We start from the raw sequence: 11,555 nt of genomic DNA on the forward strand, positions 1-11,555 counted from the left end.
ATTAAAGAAAACATGTAGTTATTGTTCACATTAACAGAGTCTTTTACTACAATCACACAGGCTTTTATCTATATCGTCCATTATTTTAGTTTTCAAATGGCATGCATTATCAACTTTATTCTCAATCTTTTTTTGTATAGGACATGTTATAGGCACTCTACAAGACAAACTAGTGGGTCTCTTAGATTTCAGCTGATCCAGTAGCAAAAACTATACTTTACACAATTAGAAAATAGGGGGAAATTACCACTAATCGGGTTATTTACTCTACATAATCCATTCTAAATCTATACAGGAATTTTTATTAATTTCAGGCAGTGCAATACCTCATTTATATTGTATGCCTTTCCTTTGATGTTTGGCTTTTCCTTTCTGATCAGCCTGGAATACTATTAAGGATGAAAAGAACTGGTGGTTTTCCAAGTCCTGTTGTTTAAAAGCAATTCCACCTTTGGGGACATAATCAGAGATATCACCAATTATTTAAGTATTTTTCTTGGGGGTCCATTTATACTAATTGCTATCACATCATGGTTTCCTGTGTGACTCAGTTCCTGTTATTTTCCTTTTTTCTTGTTTTGGAATTCCCAGTCACATTTATTACCTTCGCATTGGATGGTATGGAACTGTGCTTCCAAAAAAAAGAAGAGAGAGAAGAAGAGGGACCCCTATTACAATCTGGACCCTAATCTCTCCTAATTGTCAATTTAAAAAGTCGAAGGATTGCCTTTATGTTGCTATGTCTCCTTCTCATTAAGTCCCGAGGAGCCACCGATATTGTTAATTAAAATTCTATAACTGTAAGTGAAGCCAAATTGATATATTTTAATTTATGCTGTTCACTTAAGGGTTTTTTATATGCAATATACCCAAGTTTCTCTTCACGAAAGCTTACCAAAATGATCGTTTTTTGGCCGGAGATCAACTCATGGTTGTATGTTCCACATTTAATTCAATGTACACCTCTTTTTGTCGGTGGTTCATTAATTCACCTACTGTATTAAATGGAAAGGCCTTAAGGTTATGGACTTCTATGTCTCTGTCTTTTTCTCTCTATACTTGTATTAGGCGGAGCAGTTTATTTCTGTCTCTCATTCTGTCGTATAGTATTCCAGCAGAACTATTTTCTACAGCCATTGTAACCCCTTTGTGTTAAACGCATGCAAAATGTTTTCTCCTGTATGACTTTTCTCCATGGCAAACATGGCTAGTGTTGCATGTTTCCGAGCAGCTTTAAAAACGTTGTCCGCGTCAACACCTGCGGTTAGCTTTGCTTTAACCCCTGAAAAAGAGACCCAGTATGCAGTGATGCGCATGTAATCAACGGCTTGGCAACTGGTCCACATGTCTGTTGTCAGATGTATAGTGTGAACAGCACTCTTCTGCAAAGCTGCCCCAATCACCTCCAGCACATCTTCATGTAGTGCTGGAACCGCAACTCTGGCAAAATAGAACCGGCTAGGAACCTTCCATTTAGGGCAGAGCGTTGCCACTAATTCAAGAAAACCAACCACTTCCACAAAAGAAAAAGGGAGAAGGTCCAGCGCTAGCATTTTAGCCAGCTTAGTGTTATACAGACGCGTCATTGGGTGGTTGCGTTTAAATGGGGCATCTGAAAACAACATGCTTCTAATGGTGGGCTGGACCATTTTACGGGATGATGATGACTTCTTCGACCCAGTTACGCTCGGTGATGATGAACTTTTTCGCATTGGTGTCTCACTCTCTCCCACACTATTAGTGTGGCTCATATATCTTGCAGGGGGTGTGCTGCTGACAGGGGTACTGGGTGTAAGTGAAGAAATGTTTGACGCTTCTTCCTCCTCATCATCCTCAGATGAAACATCAACGGATACAGTTTGTTGACTTGCAATTCAGGCTTCCTTGATCTCCTTTAGGTGCGCATGCCATTTGACAGTGTGCTGTCTCTCAAGATGACCTCTCTGGCCTCCGGTACCATAGTTGGTACCAAGTTTACCACAACTAACTTGAAGCTTACAAATAGTACAAATGGCCATGTTTCCCCTTGTTGGGCTAACACTAAAGAAGTCCCAAACTGCGGACTTCAAATGTCTTTGGGGGGCGGAGGAGGCGATACTGGGAATGCTAATGCCAGATGAAGTGGAGGATGTGTGTTGCCGAACTTTACTACGTTGTGCACTTGCAGCACCACTAATTGAGGAAATGGAGATCGAGGTGGATGGAGGTCCCTTCTGGCGAGAAAATATGGAAGCGGTAGGTGGTGGTGTACTAGTTAACTGCATTGGTAGTGGTCCCATTCCCACGTCGCCAACATCACGCTCAGCAGCATTTCGGGCTAGGGTAAAAATGTCTGTTTGATGCATGCCCGCTGAGCCTGGAGTGACATTTATGATGACTGCGTCGTCGTCGTGAGAGTCTTCATCAGCAGGAGTATACGCCACTTCTTGTTCAGCGTCATCATCACACTCCATAACTATGAGACTTTCGGGGACCTTCCTTTTACGCTTAGCTACCTTTGTCAGATCATGGTGTGCTTCACTCTCAGACGGCTGTGGTGGTTCCCAATTTCCATCCATATCATCAGAAGGAAGGGTGCTTGAAGAAGATGTAGACACCAACCTTGATCTTTTCCTTGCTAGGGATCTGGAAGACAATGAATGAGCAGGAGGAGTGGCTTTCTCAAATGATACCTCGGCTTGAATGTCAATTTCCTGATGTGCCCCTACTTCGGGAGGAACAACTATTGTGGGCACTTGTGCCGCTCCATGCACCTCTGCTTGCGCATCTCCTTGCGCCGCCTCTCCTTCCACATGTACTTGGGCTTCTACTTGCACATGTGGTTGTTGTTGCAGCTGTGGTTGTTGAACACTCAGATGAGTTACAACAACCTGTGTTGATTGAGGGATGCTGCTACTTTCTTGCGATGAGCCAACATCACTGATCGATGGTGATTGAACAACTAGACTGGCCGCCTCTGCAGCACTCAAGGGCTTGGACTTAAGTTGGCGTGGTGATGGTGGCACTGAGCCCAATGGAGCGGGGGTGCTGCTCTCAGCTTGGTCCCCAGCAGACCCCGCTGCTGCTGAAGGCGTACTTTTTTTCCCCAAAAAATGCGGCGGTCGGCACATCAGGCACATCAGTCTCCTTGGTAAGTGGCGCCACTTGCTACTTTTGCTTCTTACTGGCAACTTTCTTGCTAGAGGAGCTACGGGCAACTTTTTTTGGGGCCATCTTCTTCAGATGTCAGAACAGCAGGCCGCAGTTGCTGAGTTGTCTGTGGCCACACGTGACGTTGTGCTGCACACACCGCAGCAGGACTTGTTCCTGGCACTGATGAGGAATGATGAGACGGATGATTCGTCTTTCTGCACCTAAAAGCAAACGAAGCCAGAGGAACATCAGTTAAATAAATGTTGCATATGTAGCGCTTCAATTAATAGTTTGCAAGTAAGCATTTTTATTATACCCACCCCCCAGTCCTCAAAATGGCCCCTACCCACATGGACAGGCCCCATCAACACCCCAAAAAATCGAAAAACACACAAAATCACCACAATCCAATGCCATCCATGCCCTCCATGATGTTTACATTAAGGAGAACGCACAGAAAGACTCAGTCCATGCACCACTGAGTACCCCTGGGCAAAAGGCCCCAACAACAGCCCAAAAATCGAAAACACACAAAAATCACCACAATCCAATGCCATCCATGCCCTCCATGATGTTTACATTAAAGAGACCCCACAGAAAGACTCAGTCCATGCACCACTGAGTACCCCTGGGCAAAAGGCCCCAACACCACCCCAAAAAATCGAAAAACACACAAGAATCACCACAATCCAATGCCACCCATGCCCTCAATCATGTTCAAATTCAAGACACCCCACATAAAGACTAGGCCCATGCACCACTGAGTACCCCTGGGCATAATGGATGAAAGCATGGCAGACTGGGTGCAGGCCTATGGCCCAACAAAGCAGACTGCCTGGCTTCAAAATGGCCCCTAGACCCCCACCACATGGCCAGGCCCTGCCTGTACCAGTCCTCAAAATGGCCCCCACCCACATGGACAGGCCCCATCAACACCCCAAAAAATCGAAAAACACACAAAAATCACCACAATCCAATGCCATCCATCCCCTCAATCATGTTTAAATTCAAGACACCCCACAGAAAGACTAGGCCCATGCACCACTGAGTACCCCTGGGCATAATGGGTGAAAGCATGGCAGACTGGGTGCAGGCCTATGGCACAGCAAAGCACACTGCCTGGCTTCAAAATGGCCGCTAGACCCCCACCACATGGCCAGGCCCTGCCTGTACCAGTCCTCAAAATGGCCCCCACCCACATGGACAGGCCCCATCAACACCCCAAAAAACCAAACAACACACACAAATCACCAGAATCCAATGCCATCCATGCCCTCAATCATGTTCAAATTCAAGACACCCCACAGAAAGACTAGGCCCATGCACCACTGAGTACCCCTGGGCATAATGGGTGAAAGCATGGCAGACTGGGTGCAGGCTATGGCACAACAAAGCACACTGCCTGGCTTCAAAATGGCCCCTAGACCCCCACCACATGGCCAGGCCCTGCCTGTAACAGTCCTCAAAATGGCCCCCACCCACATGGACAGGCCCCATCAACACCCCAAAAAATCGAAAAACACACAAAAATCACCACAATCCAATGCCATCCATGCCCTCCATGATGTTTACATTAAAGAGACCCCACAGAAAGACTCAGTCCATGCACCACTGAGTACACCTGGGCAAAAGGCCCCAACAACAGCCCACAAATCGAAAAACACACAAAAATCACCACAATCCAACACCATCCATGCCCTCAATCATGTTCAAATTCAAGACACCCCACAGAAAGACTCAGTCCATGCACCACTGAGTACCCCTGGGCAAAAGGCCCCAACAACAGCCCAAAAATCGAAAACACACAAAAATCACCACAATCCAATGCCATCCATGCCCTCCATGATGTTTAATTAAAGAGACCCCACAGAAAGACTTAGTCCATGCACCACTGAGTACCCTGCCAAAAGGCCCCAACACCACCCCCAAAAATCGAAAAACACACAAAAATCACCACAATCCAATGCCATCCATGCCCTCAATCATGTTCAAATTCAAGACACCCCACAGAAAGACTAGGCCCATGCACCACAGAGTACCCCTGGGCAAAAGGCCCCAACAACAGCCCAAAAATCGAAAAACACACAAAAATCACCACAATCCAATGCCATCCATGCCCTCCATGATGTTTACATTAAAGAGACCCCACAGAAAGTCCATGCACCACTGAGTACCCCTGGGCAAAAGGCCCCAACAACAGCCCAAAAATCGAAAATTCCAAAATTGTAGTTGCAGCAACTGTAATGCCCCAAACAAACTTACTTGTGAAATTTCTAATCCAAAAGTGATCCAAAAAAAGTCAAAAAGGCCTCAAATCCAAATATCCAGCAGCATCCACAAAAAGTAATCCTTCCAGGTCAAGATCCAAATCAAAGTGACCAGGACATGAACAAAGCACTGGGAGGAGCCTGCTGGACAGGAAGAGGAAGTTGGAGACTGTGGGGCACTTCCTTCCTCCCACCCCCCCAAAATGGACTCCTTGCAAAAAAAAAGTGCAGGCAAATGTCAACCTGAGGAGTTATTCTGATAAAAATCATCATTTTCAGAAGGTTTATGCTGCTTGCTGGTGGATTTCTTGTGCAGAATTGCAAATTTTGCAATTTCGCGAGTGCAAGATTGTTGCTGCCCGCCGCATCTACGTGTTCGCAATTGTTTACTCCTGCGAGGCGTGATCACGGGCCTTTATGACATACTCGCATTGACAAACTCTCGCTGTGTGGCAAGCCGTGATGACGTAATCGCGGTCGACAAACTCCAGCGGGATCCTGCAGCAAGATCCAAAATGGCGCAGCACACACAAAACATGGAGAAAAACAACTCTGCAAACGCTGAATGACGGTAAGTGAACGCCGTGCGCCGCAATATTGTATCACCAAGCAAAAAAATCCGCTGCGTGCGAATTTGCGAATTTTCTGGAAATTCGCGGATTGCGGATTTGCCGAAAATCCGGATATTCCGCGAGCGGAACGGATTTTACGCCCATGCTTAAAATATACCCCTAAATTATAACTACCTACTAGTGACAGCCAATAGGTTTTATATATATATTTATAATACTTGTATGTATGTTCAGGTAAAAACAGGGGTAAATGCATAACACTCCAAAAAACTTTCACTCAACAGTTCTGATTTCCAGATGGTTTATTTCAGCAATGCGTTTCACCATCACTCGTGCTTCAACGCGGCCACTTACACAGAAAACACAGTATGCAATTCCCTTTAAACACAAGAGGCTATGCAAACCTATAGACAAATAAGAATTAAATGCAATACTTGTAATAACGTCATATTCCCCGATTTGCCCAAATTAGCTTGATCATATTGATAGCTGTATTCAATGTCCGTAAAAGAAAAAGGATGCTAAGCAAATAGATATGTAGAGAATGAGGATGGATTGAACATTTTACAAGAGAACAATTTGCAGTTTATTTATGAATAACTGGTCTTCTGCTGATGTATTTTTCTTTTTAGATTAATGTTTGTAGGTAGGATATTTGGAATCAAGGTGTGATGGTTTATGGGTTGGTAATTGAGTATTATGTTATTATGACATGGTGTTTTCGGTATTGCACTGTTGATTTTGTTCTTGCTTAGCTAGTACACAGAAGGAAGGTATATATGTTTTTTTTTTAATTTGACTGAGGTTCTCTATCGTTATTGAGTAGTGGAGTGTGCATTGTGGGATCAGAAGTTTGGGAGTAACTGTTGAACAACTTGGCGCAGCGCATGAGAACATGTCACATGGTTAGTGACTGCGTTAGGATTGAATGCAAGCAGCTGATGAGGGGTTTAAAATCTAACGGTTTGAACGGGCGATGTGATAGAATGGGGAAGGTGGATGAGGTGGTCAGGACGCTCGCTGCGGTGTCATCAAGGTATTCCAAAATTAGTCCGCACAATGGGACACGGAAATGTGGGGAGAGGGTACTGAGTTATAAAGGGGGAGTAATTCAATAGTTCAAAATTGGTTAGTAAATTAGGAATTATATTTCTTTAGTATTTGTTTGTTTTAGGTAGTTTATTAAGAGTGGGCACGTACAGTTGGAAAGGGAGGAAGGGCGCGGTTTTGTTGTTTGATTAGTCAGGCCAGATAATGAGGGAATTCGAGGAAGCACAAATGAAAGGGAGGCATTAGGGTTGGGCACATAACGTGGATTTTGTCTGACTATTATTGTTTTGTTTGACTGTGATTTAAATGCTGAAGGTCACCAGAGAACAAATAGCTGAATTGTCTGTTGTTTTTCATAGAATCCCCTGACGAAGAGCCAATTTGGCTCGAAATGCATTGGGAATACATAGTGATGAACCTACTCTGTGATGTTTCACCTTTCATGTGTGGAGTTGCAGTGATAAGGCCTGAATGGGGATTCAGTAACTATTATAAGACGCTAAAATAAAGATTACAGGTGAAAGGACGCTGTCTCTGCTGTGCTTTGAAGATTGGAAAAACAATGATTATGATGGATGCTTGAAGATTACAGTGGATTACAGATTAATGTTGAAGAAATGGACAAAAAAATGATGGGTAGGTTTCCCCATGTTAGCAGTGCGGCAGGCGGGGCGCGTACCAGCGCCCTCAGATAGATCGTAAAAGAAAAAGGACATCGTTTTGGCTGTCAGGCTGTTGCTCGTATCCTGAATAAATTGCTGGAAGTTAATCTGTGGCTATGTGGCTTCATTCTAATGGGCTGACGTAGTGTTGGAATGTAAAGCGGCCGAGCCCGGTCGCGAATGAAGCCCCGCCGCACTGCGGATCTCCGCTGGTGCCTAAACACGCCAGTATTTTGGAAAGCCACAGAAGCATGAATATGGGCGTCACTCAGCAGCCTTCCAAGTCCAAGACCTTTGTTTTCAACCCACTGGGGTTTTAATATTTTTGTTCACTTTGCACCCCACGAGTCCCTCACTGGAGTTTCAAGATTCTAACACTACAAAGACTAGCAGGCAGTGCCTGCGGACACGCCCACTGGGGCAGGCACCACTTGAACACAGGTGCTAGCTAATTGACTCTGGGACTGCCTACTAATGCTAGCCCGTGACCAAGTGCTCACGAAGCACGAAACGCGTCGGGTGTTTGATTTTAAGAGGACATCGTTTTGGCTGTCAGGCTGTTGCTCGTATCCTGAATAAATTGCTGGAAGTTAATCTGTGGCTATGTGGCTTCATTCTAATGGGCTGACGTAGTGTTGGAATATTTATATATATATATATATATATATATATATATATATATATATATATATATATATATATATATATATACACAAGTAGTCAAACTGCAGCCCAGCTCCAGGAACCAGAACCAGAACAGACGACCAAACGAATCCGCAATAAGGCAAAATAGAATTTTATTTAAGGCAAACTGAGCAGAAGCAAAAAACCGACGCGTTTCGGGCGGATGCCCTTGTTCACAGTCAAAAGTTTACCCACAATGCCTGTATTTTTAAAATGCTAGTGCACACCATGTGACACAGTTAAACATGGAAGAAATACTACTATTGCGTATGCATGGCATATATAAGTAGAGGGGAGGTCAAATGCCCGTTTATCATATTAAAATTCATATGAAATTACAATCATGACTGAATAAATTCATTTTTTAAGACAAGAAAGTTTCTGCATAAAGCATGAGCACGGTCAAAACAGTATAACAATCTCAAAGCGTATAGTGTGCAAATTGTCGCAGTAGGTAAACATTACTCTCAATATAAATAAGACAGTTCTAGTTAAAAAGCATATTTTAAATACTTAAAAACATTTTGAATACAAAAATAAATTGTTATTCTAAAAACTGTTTCATTGATGATGTGCAATTTTACGCAATGTAAACACACACTCTGTGAAAAAATTGTTAATAAATATTATGCTGTTGAGACCTTGTGTCTGATTTACAATCCTGCGGGGACATCTGGAAATGATGGCAACCCCTGTTTTACTAATCATAATAAATTGGGGACATCAACTATTGATGGCAGCCCCTCTATTTTCAAATATAACGCATACTTTCAGTTAGTATCAACTTCAATCTGTTAGTGCCCCTGACACCTCAAATAGTGAATACCAAAATAATATTGTAAAATGGTGCAAAATGAATACATATCAACATTGAAACAGGTCAAAGAAAAATAAGGGTGAAATGACAAAACAACATACTTTTTCTATGATTTTCTTTCTTGAGAATATACTATGTAAATATTAGAAGGAACAGCAAAAAGGAAATAACTTGAATTAAGTTTCAAATAAGGATTAATCTATATGAGGCAGTAGACTCAGTAAAAAGATATATAACTTTTGAAATAGGGCTATTGATTATCATTAACACGATGGATTAGGTCTGCCCTATAGAAAATGGTACAAATCCTCTGTGGTGTTCAATCCATTAGGCACCTTGGTATCCAGTTCCAGTATCATTCTTGATTCTAGATGTCGTAACATCTTATCTCTGTCCCCTCCCCTACGAGGTTGGGGCACAGATGTCAAGACAAAGTAACTGAGACACTCCAAGTTGTTGTTATGCATGATATTGAAGTGCCTCGCAACTGGATACGCATTGTCATTATTGAAATCGCCCGAAGATGCTGCAATATCCTGGCATGCACTGCTAGCCGAGTACTCCCAACGTACCTTAGGCCGCATGTACAAGTCAGGACATATACAGCATATTCTGTCCTGCAATTGTAGTTACCTTTGATCTTTGAAGGTATCGGACTAAATGGGGTCATGTAGGTGCTGGTGTTGACACCAAATTTACACGCCCGACAACTTGAGCACTTAAAGAACCCAAGTCGCGGGGGAAGCCAAGATTTAATTTTTGGTAATTCAGGGAAGGAGTTGGAAACATGACTACGTAAGGAGGGTCCCCTCCTAAACGTGATTTTCGGATTTTGAGGTAAATCAGAGGCCAGGACACCATCTGTTCGGAGGATAGGCCAACTTTTAGTCAGGATGGACCTAATCTTCCTATCCTGGCCACTAAAAGATGTAAAAAATCTAATAGCAGAGTTTTCAGGATCATCACTAGTGGCCAAGGTCTCGCTATTTTGATTGAGAAGTGATTCCCTTCTTTGTGATTTTATTTTGTTGACAGCCCTGCTGAGAGTTAGATCATTATAACCTCTCGCTTTAAATCTTGTAAGGGCCTCTGCTATGCATTTTTCCAACTCTTCTGTAGAGCTGCAGATTCTTTTTAAACGGAGCAGTTCCCCATAAGGGATATTTTCAATTGTGTGCCATGGGTGGGCACTACTCGCGTGCAGAGTGGAATTGCCCGCGGTTTCCTTTCTCTGGAGGGTGGTTGCTAACTTATCAGATCTTACATGAACTTTAACATCAAGAAAGTCTACTGAATTTTTGCTTATATGATGTGTAAACTTCAGGTTATAATTGTTGATGTTAAGTTTTTCAATAAAGTTTAAGGCACTGGTTTCGTCTCCTCTCCAAATTAAAAAAACATCATCTATAAAGCGAACCCACATGTAAACATGCTCAGAAAAAATATCTTGTGTTCCCCCATGAGGACCTGCTCCTCCCAATAGCCTACGTGCAGGCACGCATAGCTAGGGAAGAAACAGGCCCCCATGGCCACACCCATCTTTTGAAGATAGACATCTCTACCAAACATAAAGTAGTTGTTATATAGGCTCCATGACACTAGCTCCACCAACATCTTATTGTGATTATAACATTCTACCGATCTAATGCTCAAAAAGTATTCAAGAGCCCTAAGACCTATGTGATGTTCTATACTTGTGTAGAGAGCCTCGATGTCTAATGTTATTAACAAAGAATCTTCAGTCCATGTTACATTTTGAATCTTATCCAAGAAATGCCCTGTGTCCTTGATGTATGTGGGCACACTTTTAACCAGGGGTTGCAAAAAGTAGTCTGTATATTGAGCAAGATGTTCCCCCACACTGTTAATTGCCGAAATTTCCGACCGTCCTGGAACAGGTGATACTTTTTTTGTGGACTTTGGGTATGAGGTAGAATCTGGGCATTACTGGTAATTCCACGTGTAAAAACTTGAATGCCGGATTCGAGATTCGACCCTCGCGTCTATACCGGAATAAAAGTTTTCTTAATTTGTCTCTAGACAAATCATATTGTTTTAAACATGTTTTGGCGTAGCATGCAGCATCTGAAAGTTGCCTTGTTCCTTCTGCAACATATTGCGTTTGGGGCCAGATAACAATGTTGCCTCCTTTGTCTGAGCTGCATACCACGTTTTGATGATCATTTTTTAATTTATTTACCAGATCCCAATATTGAGTTTCTTGTTCTTGCTTTACCCTTCTTCATGTTACACCTGGTGATATAGCTTTTTGAGGTCTGCAGTCACTACATCATGGAATGAATCTATGGCATCCCTGGGCATGATGGGCATAAAACTCGATGATGGTTTGAAAGGACTAGTTCCTGCTCCT

The 11,555-nt window shown here is 43.0% G+C and overlaps 1 pseudogene; it reads right to left on the reverse strand.

Moving 5' to 3' along the window:
* Positions 1-327: 327 nt before the first annotated feature.
* Positions 328-3,213, reverse strand: LOC147662079 (uncharacterized; annotated as a pseudogene).
* Between the last annotated feature and the right edge of the window lie 8,342 nt (positions 3,214-11,555).

Source organism: Lissotriton vulgaris, unplaced genomic scaffold, assembly GCF_964263255.1.
Source record: "Lissotriton vulgaris unplaced genomic scaffold, aLisVul1.2 SCAFFOLD_4950, whole genome shotgun sequence".
Classification (NCBI taxonomy): domain Eukaryota; kingdom Metazoa; phylum Chordata; class Amphibia; order Caudata; family Salamandridae; genus Lissotriton; species Lissotriton vulgaris.